The sequence below is a fragment of the Stenella coeruleoalba genome (genome assembly GCF_951394435.1).
Source record: "Stenella coeruleoalba genome assembly, chromosome: 4".
NCBI classification, from domain to species: domain Eukaryota; kingdom Metazoa; phylum Chordata; class Mammalia; order Artiodactyla; family Delphinidae; genus Stenella; species Stenella coeruleoalba.
Genome location: NC_137149.1, coordinates 90,384,744 through 90,397,674, shown reverse-complemented (window position 1 = coordinate 90,397,674; position 12,931 = coordinate 90,384,744).

Here is a 12,931-nt window from a genome sequence, read left to right as displayed (position 1 = left end):
AACCGATTTCAGGAGGTAGACTGGAATTGCATTGAAAGCATAGGAAAAGAGGCAGAACGTCCACAATGATGCACTTGGCCAAAAAGGGCGTATGCGTTTTTTCCTGAATATATTCAGGAAAAAACGCATACGCCCTTTTTGGCCAACCAAGCAATTTTGCAAAGGAAATCTGCACTACAATGAAGTCTCACTTCCCCCCGGTCAAAAGGGCCATCTGAAAAAAGTGTAAAATCCAGAAAGGCAGGACAGGCCATGGAGAACTGGGAGCCTTGTTATGCTGATGGGCGGGATGTAAATTGCCAACAGACACTCGGGAGAAGTGTATGGTGTTTCCTGAAACATCTAAAAAACAAAGCAACAGAGCCTAGTGCACTTCCACTTATGGTCCTATAGCTTAGGGAATTTAAAATCAAAAAGACACAGCCACCCCAAAGTTTGGAACGGCTCTGTTTACAAGAACCTCGTTTACATTACAAGTTCAACATCGCAGAAAGTGAAAAATGGAGAAAGAAGTTGTGGTATTTACTTACAAAGCAATATCACTCAGCAATGAAATCTGTGTCACCAGGCCCTTAGCAGCACAATGAGTGGATTCAGGTATGATGATTCTAACTGAAATAAGTCACACAGAAAAAGAAACATCATAAGATATCAGTAATACACGGAATGTAAACTTGACTACACAGGAACTGAATTACAGAACAGAACAGGGTCTCAAATTTAGATAACCAACTTATGCTTGCTTAAGGGTAAAGGTGAGTTGGGGTGCTGCATAAAACCAGAGATTGAAATGAGCACAGATAAAGTTCCTTAAGCCAAATATGGAATAGACAAGAGCTACTCCTTGCTCAACGAAATGGACTCAACACCGCATATTAAACGCCTAAGAATGTACCTGGCTAGTAAGTATCTTAAAACCTATGGATTGCTATGTCTCCAAAAGAGAATCAAGCGTGTGTACAGGGGCATAAACGCAGCAGTGATAGGATTGGAGAGGTTCGGTGAGCAAATGAAGACCCTTTGAAGTCATATTGCATGGTACCCATTCCACGGGTTTCAACTCTCCAGGTTTAAGGTATTCTTCATTCAGCTAAAACATGCATGTGGAACCCAGAGTATGATCAACCGTGTGAACGGGAGACGTGTTCAAATATGTCTCAGTTTTCCTCCCCTGGTACTCGGGTGCAACATTCCAGATGCTTTACTAACACTCTCCCTACTTGGAGAGTCAGTGACTTTAACCTCCTGTTTGCCCCAGTTTGCAATTTCTGCGGAAGATGAACAGGAATAGCGAGAACCAATGAGAGACTACCTGGAGGTGTCTGAACGGGCAAATTTAACTCTCATTTCCCACCAGGAAGAGGAATTAACCAAAGGCTCAGCATGCCATGCCGGAACCACATTAGGGCCTGAAGACATCCTGCAGTGTTGCGGCCAGGTCACAAGAAAGCGAGTTGAAGAAAGGAGCTCAGGGGCACTGTAATTCACAAACCTGCAGAGTTATAAATGACAGCTATCGTCCAAAAATATACTGAAGTAAGGCTGCCAAGAGGACTTGAAAGCGGGGCAGAATTGCAGGAAACCGATTTCAGGAGGTAGACAGGAATTGCATTTCAAGCATAGGAAAAGAGGCAGAACGTCCACAGTGATGCACTTGGCCAAAAAGGGCGTATGCGTTTTTTCCTGAATATATTCAGGAAAAAACGCATACGCACTTTTTGGCCAACCAAGCAAGCTTGCAAAAGAAATCTGCACTACAATGAAGTCTCACTTCCCCCCGGTCAAAAGGACCATCTGAAAAAAGTGTAAAATCCAGAAAGGCAGGACAGGACATGGAGAACTGGGAGCCTTGTTATGCTGATGGGCGGGATGTAAATTGCCAATAGCCACTCTGGAGAAGTGTATGGTGTTTCCTGAAACATCTAAAAAACAAAGCAACAGAGCCTAGGGCACTTCCACTTATGGTCCTATAGCTTAGGGAAACTAAAATAAAAAAGACACAGCCACCCCAAAGTTTGGGACGCCTCTGTTTACAAGAACCTCGATTACCGTACAAGTTCAATATCACAGAAAGTGAAAAATGAATAAAGAAGTTGTGGTACTCATGTACAATGCAGTATCAATCAGCAATGAAATCTATGTCATCAGGCCCGTAGCAGCATAATGAGTGGATTCAGGTACAATGATTCTAACTGAAATAACTACACACAGAAAAAGAAACATCATAAGATATCAGTAATACACGGAATGGAAACTTGGCTACACAGGAACTGCATTCCAAAACAGAACAGGGTCTCAAATTTAGAAAACCAACTCATGCTTGCTTAAGGGAAAAGGTGAGTTGGGGTGCTGCATAAAACCAGAGATTGAAATGAGCACAGATAAAGTTCCTTAAGCCAAATATGGAATAGACAAGAGCTACTCCTTGCTCAACGAAATGGACTCAACACTCCATATTAAACGCCTAAGAATGTACCTGACTAGTAAGTATCTTAAAACCTATGGATTGCTATGTCTCCAAAAGAGAATCAAGCGTGTGTACAGGGGCATAAACGCAGCAGTGATAGGATTGGAGAGGTTCGGTGAGCAAATGAAGACCCTTTGAAGTCATATTGCATGGTACCCATTCCACAGGTTTCAACTACCCAGGTTTAAGGTATTCTTCCTTCAGCTAAAACATGCATGTGGAACCTAGAGTATGATCAACCATGTGATCGGGAGACGTGTTCAAATATGTTTCAGTTTTCGTACCCTGGTACTCGGGTGCAACATTCCAGACGCTTTACTAACACTCTCCCGACTTGGAGAGTCAGTCCCTTTAACCTCCTGTTTGGCCCAGTTTGCAATTTCTGTGGAAGATGAACAGGAATAGCGAGAACCAATGAGAGACTAGCTGGAGGTGTCTGGATGGGCAAATTTAACTCTCATTTCCCACCAGGAAGAGGAATTAACCAAAGGCTCAGCGAGCCGTGCCGGAACCAGATTAGGGCCTGAAGCCATCCTGCGGGGTTGCGGCCAGGTCACAAGAAAGCGAGTTGAAGATAGGAGCTCAGGGGCACTGTAATTCACAAACCTGCAGAGTTATAAATGACAGCTATCGTCCAAAAATATACTGAAGTAAGGCTGCCAAGAGGACTTGAAAGCGGGGCAGAATTGCAGGAAACCGATTTCAGGAGGTAGACTGGAATTGCATTGAAAGCATAGGAAAAGAGGCAGAACGTCCACAATGATGCACTTGGCCAAAAAGGGCGTATGCGTTTTTTCCTGAATATATTCAGGAAAAAACGCATACGCCCTTTTTGGCCAACCAAGCAAGCTTGCAAAGGAAATCTGCACTACAATGAAGTCTCACTTCCCCCCGGTCAAAAGGGCCATCTGAAAAAAGTATAAAATCCAGAAAGGCAGGACAGGCCATGGAGAAATGGGAGCCTTGTTATGCTGATGGGCGGGATGTAAATTGCCAACAGACACTCGGGAGAAGTGTATGGTGTTTCCTGAAACATCTAAAAAACAAAGCAACAGAGCCTAGGGCACTTCCACTTATGGTCCTAGAGCTTAGGGAAATTAAAATCAAAAAGACACAGCTACCCCAAAGTTTGGGACGCCTCTGTTTACAAGAACCTCGTTTACCATACAAGTTCAATATCACAGAAAGTGAAAAATGGATAAAGAACTTGTGGTACTTACGTACAATGCAGTATCACTCAGCAATGAAATCTATGTCATCAGGCCCGTAGCAGCATAATGAGTGGATTCAGGTACGATGATTCTAACTGAAATAAGTCACACAGAAAAAGAAACATCATAAGATATCACTAATACACGGAATGTAAACTTGGCTACACAGGAACTGAATTCCAAAACAGAACAGGGTCTCAAATTTAGAAAACCAACTTATGCTTGCTTAAGGGGAAAGGTGAGTTGGGGTGCTGCATAAAACCAGAGATTGAAATGAGCACAGATAAAGTTCCTTAAGCCAAATATGGAATAGACAAGAGCTACTCCTTCCTCAACGAAATGGACTCAACACCCCATATTAAACGCCTAAGAATGTACCTGACTAGTAAGTATCTTAAAACCTATGGATTGCTATGTCTCCGAAAGAGAATCAAGCATGTGTAGAGGGGCATAAACGCAGCAGTGATAGGATTGGAGAGGTTCGGTGAGCAAATGAAGACCCTTTGAAGTCATATTGCATGGTACCCTTTCCACGGGTTTCAACTACCCAGGTTTAAGGTATTCTTCCTTCAGCTAAAACATGCTTGTGGAACCTAGAGTATGATCAACCATTTGATCGGGAGATGTGTTCAAATATGTCTCAGTTTTCGTACCCTGGTACTCGGGTGCAACATTCCAGACGCTTTACTAACACTCTCCCCACTTGGAGAGTCAGTCCCTTTAACCTCCTGTTTGGCCCAGTTTGCAATTTCTGCGGAAGATGAACAGGAATAGCGAGAACCAATGAGAGACTAGCTGGAGGTGTCAGGACGGGCAAATTTAACTCTCATTTCCCACCAGGAAGAGGAATTAACCAAAGGCTCAGCGTGCCGTGCCGGAACCAGATTAGGGCCTGAAGCCATGCTGCAGTGATGCGGCCAGGTCACAAGAAAGCGAGTTGAAGAAAGGAGCTCAGGGGCACTGTAATTCACAAACCTGCAGAGTTATAAATGACAGCTATTGTCCAAAAATAGACTGAAGTAAGGCTGCCAAGAGGACTTGAAAGCGGGGCAGAATTGCAGGAAACCAATTTCAGGAGGTAGACTGGAATTGCATTGAAAGCATAGGAAAAGAGGCAGAACGTCCACAATGATGCACTTGGCCAAAAAGGGCGTATGCGTTTTTTCCTGAATATATTCAGGAAAAAACGCATACGCCCTTTTTGGCCAACCAAGCAATTTTGCAAAGGAAATCTGCACTACAATGAAGTCTCACTTCCCCCCGGTCAAAAGGGCCATCTGAAAAAAGTGTAAAATCCAGAAAGGCAGGACAGGCCATGGAGAACTGGGAGCCTTGTTATGCTGATGGGCGGGAGGTAAATTGCCAACAACCACTCGGGAGAAGTGTATGGTGTTTCCTGAAACATCTAAAAAACAAAGCAACAGAGCCTAGTGCACTTCCACTTATGGTCCTATAGCTTAGGGAATTTAAAATCAAAAAGACACAGCCACCCCAAAGTTTGGAACGGCTCTGTTTACAAGAACCTCGTTTACATTACAAGTTCAACATCGCAGAAAGTGAAAAATGGAGAAAGAAGTTGTGGTATTTACTTACAAAGCAATATCACTCAGCAATGAAATCTGTGTCACCAGGCCCTTAGCAGCACAATGAGTGGATTCAGGTATGATGATTCTAACTGAAATAAGTCACACAGAAAAAGAAACATCATAAGATATCAGTAATACACGGAATGTAAACTTGACTACACAGGAACTGAATTACAGAACAGAACAGGGTCTCAAATTTAGATAACCAACTTATGCTTGCTTAAGGGTAAAGGTGAGTTGGGGTGCTGCATAAAACCAGAGATTGAAATGAGCACAGATAAAGTTCCTTAAGCCAAATATGGAATAGACAAGAGCTACTCCTTGCTCAACGAAATGGACTCAACACCACATATTAAACGCCTAAGAATGTACCTGGCTAGTAAGTATCTTAAAACCTATGGATTGCTATGTCTCCAAAAGAGAATCAAGCGTGTGTACAGGGGCATAAACGCAGCAGTGATAGGATTGGAGAGGTTCGGTGAGCAAATGAAGACCCTTTGAAGTCATATTGCATGGTACCCATTCCACGGGTTTCAACTCTCCAGGTTTAAGGTATTCTTCATTCAGCTAAAACATGCATGTGGAACCCAGAGTATGATCAACCGTGTGAACGGGAGACGTGTTCAAATATGTCTCAGTTTTCCTCCCCTGGTACTCGGGTGCAACATTCCAGATGCTTTACTAACACTCTCCCCACTTGGAGAGTCAGTGACTTTAACCTCCTGTTTGCCCCAGTTTGCAATTTCTGCGGAAGATGAACAGGAATAGCGAGAACCAATGAGAGACTACCTGGAGGTGTCTGAACGGGCAAATTTAACTCTCATTTCCCACCAGGAAGAGGAATTAACCAAAGGCTCAGCATGCCATGCCGGAACCACATTAGGGCCTGAAGACATCCTGCAGTGTTGCGGCCAGGTCACAAGAAAGCGAGTTGAAGAAAGGAGCTCAGGGGCACTGTAATTCACAAACCTGCAGAGTTATAAATGACAGCTATCGTCCAAAAATATACTGAAGTAAGGCTGCCAAGAGGACTTGAAAGCGGGGCAGAATTGCAGGAAACCGATTTCAGGAGGTAGACAGGAATTGCATTTCAAGCATAGGAAAAGAGGCAGAACGTCCACAGTGATGCACTTGGCCAAAAAGGGCGTATGCGTTTTTTCCTGAATATATTCAGGAAAAAACGCATACGCCCTTTTTGGCCAACCAAGCAAGCTTGCAAAAGAAATCTGCACTACAATGAAGTCTCACTTCCCCCCGGTCAAAAGGGCCATCTGAAAAAAGTGTAAAATCCAGAAAGGCAGGACAGGACATGGAGAACTGGGAGCCTTGTTATGCTGATGGGCGGGATGTAAATTGCCAATAGCCACTCTGGAGAAGTGTATGGTGTTTCCTGAAACATCTAAAAAACAAAGCAACAGAGCCTAGGGCACTTCCACTTATGGTCCTATAGCTTAGGGAAACTAAAATAAAAAAGACACAGCCACCCCAAAGTTTGGGACGCCTCTGTTTACAAGAACCTCGATTACCGTACAAGTTCAATATCACAGAAAGTGAAAAATGAATAAAGAAGTTGTGGTACTCATGTACAATGCAGTATCAATCAGCAATGAAATCTATGTCATCAGGCCCGTAGCAGCATAATGAGTGGATTCAGGTACGATGATTCTAACTGAAATAACTACACACAGAAAAAGAAACATCATAAGATATCAGTAATACACGGAATGGAAACTTGGCTACACAGGAACTGCATTCCAAAACAGAACAGGGTCTCAAATTTAGAAAACCAACTCATGCTTGCTTAAGGGGAAAGGTGAGTTGGGGTGCTGCATAAAACCAGAGATTGAAATGAGCACAGATAAAGTTCCTTAAGCCAAATATGGAATAGACAAGAGCTACTCCTTGCTCAACGAAATGGACTCAACACCCCATATTAAACGCCTAAGAATGTACCTGACTAGTAAGTATCTTAAAACCTATGGATTGCTATGTCTCCAAAAGAGAATCAAGCGTGTGTACAGGGGCATAAACGCAGCAGTGATAGGATTGGAGAGGTTCGGTGAGCAAATGAAGTCCCTTTGAAGTCATATTGCATGGTACCCATTCCACAGGTTTCAACTACCCAGGTTTAAGGTATTCTTCCTTCAGCTAAAACATGCATGTGGAACCTAGAGTATGATCAACCATGTGATCGGGAGACGTGTTCAAATATGTTTCAGTTTTCGTACCCTGGTACTCGGGTGCAACATTCCAGACGCTTTACTAACACTCTCCCGACTTGGAGAGTCAGTCCCTTTAACCTCCTGTTTGGCCCAGTTTGCAATTTCTGCGGAAGATGAACAGGAATAGCGAGAACCAATGAGAGACTAGCTAGAGGTGTCTGAACGGGCAAATTTAACTCTCATTTCCCACCAGGAAGAGGAATTAACCAAAGGCTCAGCGTGCCGTACCGGAACCAGATTAGGGCTTGAAGCCATCCTGCGGTGTTGCGGCCAGCTCAAAAGAAAGCGAGTTGAAGAAAGGAGCTCAGGGGCACTGTAATTCACAAACCTGCAGAGTTATAAATGACAGCTATCGTCCAAAAATATACTGAAGTAAGGCTGCCAAGAGGACTTGAAAGCGGGGCAGAATTGCAGGAAACCGATTTCAGGAGGTAGACTGGAATTGCATTGAAAGCATAGGAAAAGAGGCAGAACGTCCACAATGATGCACTTGGCCAAAAAGGGCGTATGCGTTTTTTCCTGAATATATTCAGGAAAAAACGCATACGCCCTTTTTGGCCAACCAAGCAAGCTTGCAAAGGAAATCTGCACTACAATGAAGTCTCACTTCCCCCTGGTCAAAAGGGCCATCTGAAAAAAGTGTAAAATCCAGAAAGGCAGGACAGGCCATGGAGAACTGGGAGCCTTGTTATGCTGATGGGTGGGATGTAAATTGCCAACAACCACTAGGGAGAAGTGTATGGTGTTTCCTGAAACATCTAAAAAACAAAGCAACAGAACCTAGGGCACTTCCACTTATGGTCCTATAGCTTAGGGAAATTAAAATCAAAAAGACACAGCCACCCCAAAGTTTGGAATGGCTCTGTTTACAAAAACCTCGTTTACAGTACAAGTTCAACATCGCAGAAAGTGAAAAATGGATAAAGAAGTTGTGGTATTTACTTACAAAGCAATATCACTCAGCAATGAAATCTGTGTCATCAGGCCCTTAGCAGCACAATGAGTGGATTCAGGTATGATGATTCTAACTGAAATAAGTCACACAGAGAAAGAAACATCATAAGATATCAGTAATACAAGGAATGGAAACTTGGCTACACAGAAACTGAATTACAGAACAGAAGAGGGTCTCAAATTCAGAAAACCAACTTATGCTTGCTTAAGGGTAAAGGTGAGTTGGGGTGCTGCATAAAACCAGAGATTGAAATGAGCACAGATAAAGTTCCTTCAGCCAAATATGGAATAGACAAGAGCTACTCCTTGCTCAACGAAATGGACTCAACACCGCATATTAAACGCCTAAGAATGTACCTGATTAGTAAGTATCTTAAAACCCATGGATTGCTATGTCTCCGAAAGAGAATCAAGCATGTGTACAGGGGCATAAACGCAGCAGTGATAGGATTGGAGAGGTTCGTGAGCAAATGAAGACCCTTTGAAGTCATATTGCATGGTACCCATTCCACGGGTTTCAACTACCCAGGTTTAAGGTATTCTTCTTCAGCTAAAACATGCATGTGGAACCTAGAGTATGATCAACCATGTGATCGGGAGACGTGTTCAAATATGTCTCAGTTTTAGTACCCTGGTACTCGGGTGCAACATTCCAGACGCTTTACTAACACTCTCCCCACTTGGAGAGTCAGCGCCTTTAACCTCCTGTTTGGCACAGTTTGCAATTTCTGCGGAAGATGAACAGGAATAGCGAGAACCAATGAGAGGCTAGCTGGAGGTGTCTGGACGGGCAAATTTAACTCTCATTTCCCACCAGGAAGAGGAATTAACCAAAGGCTCAGCGTGCCGTGCCAGAACCAGATTAGGGCCTGAAGACATCCTGCGGTGTTGCGGCCAGGTCACAAGAAAACGAGTTGAAGAAAGGAGCTCAGGGGCACTGTAATTCACAAACCTGCTGAGTTATAAATGACAGCTATCGTCCAAAAATAGACTGAAGTAAGGCTGCCAAGAGGACTTGAAAGCGGGGCAGAATTGCAGGAAACCGATTTCAGGAGGTAGACTGGAATTGCATTTCAAGCATAGGAAAAGAGGCAGAACGTCCACAATGATGCACTTGGCCAAAAAGGGCGTATGCGTTTTTTCCTGAATATATTCAGGAAGAAACGCATACGCCCTTTTTGGCCAACCAAGCAAACTTGCAAAGGAAATCTGCACTACAATGAAGTCTCACTTCTCCCCGGTCAAAAGGGCCATCTGAAAAAAGTATAAAATCCAGAAAGGCAGGACAGGCCATGGAGAACTGGGAGCCTTGTTATGCTGATGAGCGGGAGGTAAATTGCCAACAGACACTCAGGAGAAGTGTATGGTGTTTCCTGAAACATCTAAAAAACAAAGCAACAGAGCCTAGGGCACGGCCACTTATGGTCCTATAGCTTAGGGAAATTAAAATCAAAAAGACACAGCCACCCCAAAGTTTGGGACGCCTCCGTTTACAAGAACCTCGTTTACCGTACAAGTTCAATATCACAGAAAGTGAAAAATGGATAAAGAACTTGTGGCACTTACGTACAATGCAGTATCACTCAGCAATGAAATCTATGTCATCAGGCCCGTAGCAGCATAATGAGTGGATTCAGGTACGATGATTCTAACTGAAATAAGTCACACAGAAAAAGAAACATCATAAGATATCACTAATACACGGAATGTAAACTTGGCTACACAGGAACTGCATTCCAAAACAGAACAGGGTCTCAAATTTAGAAAACCAACTTATGCTTGCTTAAGGGTAAAGGTGAGTTGGGGTGCTGCATAAAACCAGAGATTGAAATGAGCACAGATAAAGTTCCTTAAGCCAAATATGGAATAGACAAGAGCTACTCCTTGCTCAACGAAATGGACTCAACACCGCATATTAAACGCCTAAGAATGTACCTGACTAGTAAGTATCTTAAAACCTATGGATTACTATGTCTCCAAAAGAGAATCAAGCGTGTGTACAGGGGCATAAACGCAGCAGTGATACGATTGGAGAGGTTCGGTGAGCAAATGAAGACCCTTTGAAGTCATATTGCATGGTACCCATTCCACGGCTCTCAACTCTCCAGGTTTAAGGTATTCTTCCTTCAGCTAAAACATGCATGTGGAACCCAGAGTATGATCAACCATGTGAACGGGAGACGTGTTCAAATATGTCTCAGTTTTCCTCCCCTGGTACTCGGGTGCAACATTCCAGACGCTTTACTAACACTCTCCCGACTTGGAGAGTCAGTCCCTTTAACCTCCTGTTTGGCCCAGTTTGCAATTTCTGCAGAAGATGAACAGGAATAGCGAGAACCAATGAGAGGCTAGCTGGAGATGTCTGGACGGGCAAATTTAACTCTCATTTCCCACCAGGAAGAGGAATTAACCAAAGGCTCAGCATGCCGCTCCGGAACCAGATTAGGGCCTGAAGCCATCCTGCAGTGTTGCGGCCAGCTCAAAAGAAAGCGAGTTGAAGAAAGGAGCTCAGGGGCACTGTAATTCACAAACCTGCAGAGTTATAAATGACAGCTATCGTCCAAAAATATACTGAAGTAAGGCTGCCAAGAGGACTTGAAAGCGGGGCAGAATTGCAGGAAACCGATTTCAGGAGGTAGATTGGAATTGCATTGTAAGCATAGGAAAAGAGGCAGAACGTCCACAATGATGCACTTGGTCCAAAAGGGCGTATGCGTTTTTTCCTGAATATATTCAGGAAAAAACGCATACGCCCTTTTTGGCCAACCAAGAAAGCTTGCAAAGGAAATCTGCACTACAATGAAGTCTCACTTCCCCCCGGTCAAAAGGGCCATCTGAAAAAAGTATAAAATCCAGAAAGGCAGGACAGGCCATGGAGAACTGGGAGCCTTGTTATGCTGATGGGCGGGATGTAAATTGCCAACAGACACTCGGGAGAAGTGTATGGTGTTTCCTGAAACATCTAAAAAACAAAGCAACAGAGCCTAGGGCACTTCCACTTATGGTCCTAGAGCTTAGGGAAATTAAAATCAAAAAGACACAGCTATCCCAAAGTTTGGGACGCCTCTGTTTACAAGAACCTCGTTTACCGTACAAGTTCAATATCACAGAAAGTGAAAAATGGATAAAGAACTTGTGGTACTTACGTACAATGCAGTATCACTCAGCAATGAAATCTATGTCATCAGGCCCGTAGCAGCATAATGAGTGGATTCAGGTACGATGATTCTAACTGAAATAAGTCACACAGAAAAAGAAACATCATAAGATATCACTAATACACGGAATGTAAACTTGGCTACACAGGAACTGAATTCCAAAACAGAACAGGGTCTCAAATTTAGAAAACCAACTTATGCTTGCTTAAGGGGAAAGGTGAGTTGGGGTGCTGCATAAAACCAGAGATTGAAATGAGCACAGATAAAGTTCCTTAAGCCAAATATGGAATAGACAAGAGCTACTCCTTGCTCAACAAAATGGACCCAACACCCCATATTAAACGCCTAAGAATGTACCTGACTCGTAAGTATCTTAAAACCTATGGATTGCTATGTCTCCGAAAGAGAATCAAGCATGTGTACAGGGGCATAAACGCAGCAGTGATAGGATTGGAGAGGTTCGGTGAGCAAATGAAGACCCTTTGAAGTCATATTGCATGGTACCCTTTCCACGGGTTTCAACTACCCAGGTTTAAGGTATTCTTCCTTCAGCTAAAACATGCTTGTGGAACCTAGAGTATGATCAACAATTTGATCGGGAGATATGTTCAAATATGTCTCAGTTTTCGTACCCTGGTACTCGGGTGCAACATTCCAGACGCTTTACTAACACTCTCCCCACTTGGAGAGTCAGTCCCTTTAACCTCCTGTTTGGCCCAGTTTGCAATTTCTGCGGAAGATGAACAGGAATAGCGAGAACCAATGAGAGACTAGCTGGAGGTGTCAGGACGGGCAAATTTAACTCTCATTTCCCACCAGGAAGAGGAATTAACCAAAGGCTCAGCGTGCCGTGCCGGAACCAGATTAGGGCCTGAAGCCATGCTGCGGTGATGCGGCCAGGTCACAAGAAAGCGAGTTGAAGAAAGGAGCTCAGGGGCACTGTAATTCACAAACCTGCAGAGTTATAAATGACAGCTATTGTCCAAAAATAGACTGAAGTAAGGCTGCCAAGAGGACTTGAAAGCGGGGCAGAATTGCAGGAAACCGATTTCAGGAGGTAGACTGGAATTGCATTGAAAGCATAGGAAAAGAGGCAGAACGTCCACAATGATGCACTTGGCCAAAAAGGGCGTATGCGTTTTTTCCTGAATATATTCAGGAAAAAACGCATAAGCCCTTTTTGGCCAACCAAGCAATTTTGCAAAGGAAATCTGCACTACAATGAAGTCTCACTTCCCCCCGGTCAAAAGGGCCATCTGAAAAAAGTGTAAAATCCAGAAAGGCAGGACAGGCCATGGAGAACTGGGAGCCTTGTTATGCTGATGGGCGGGAT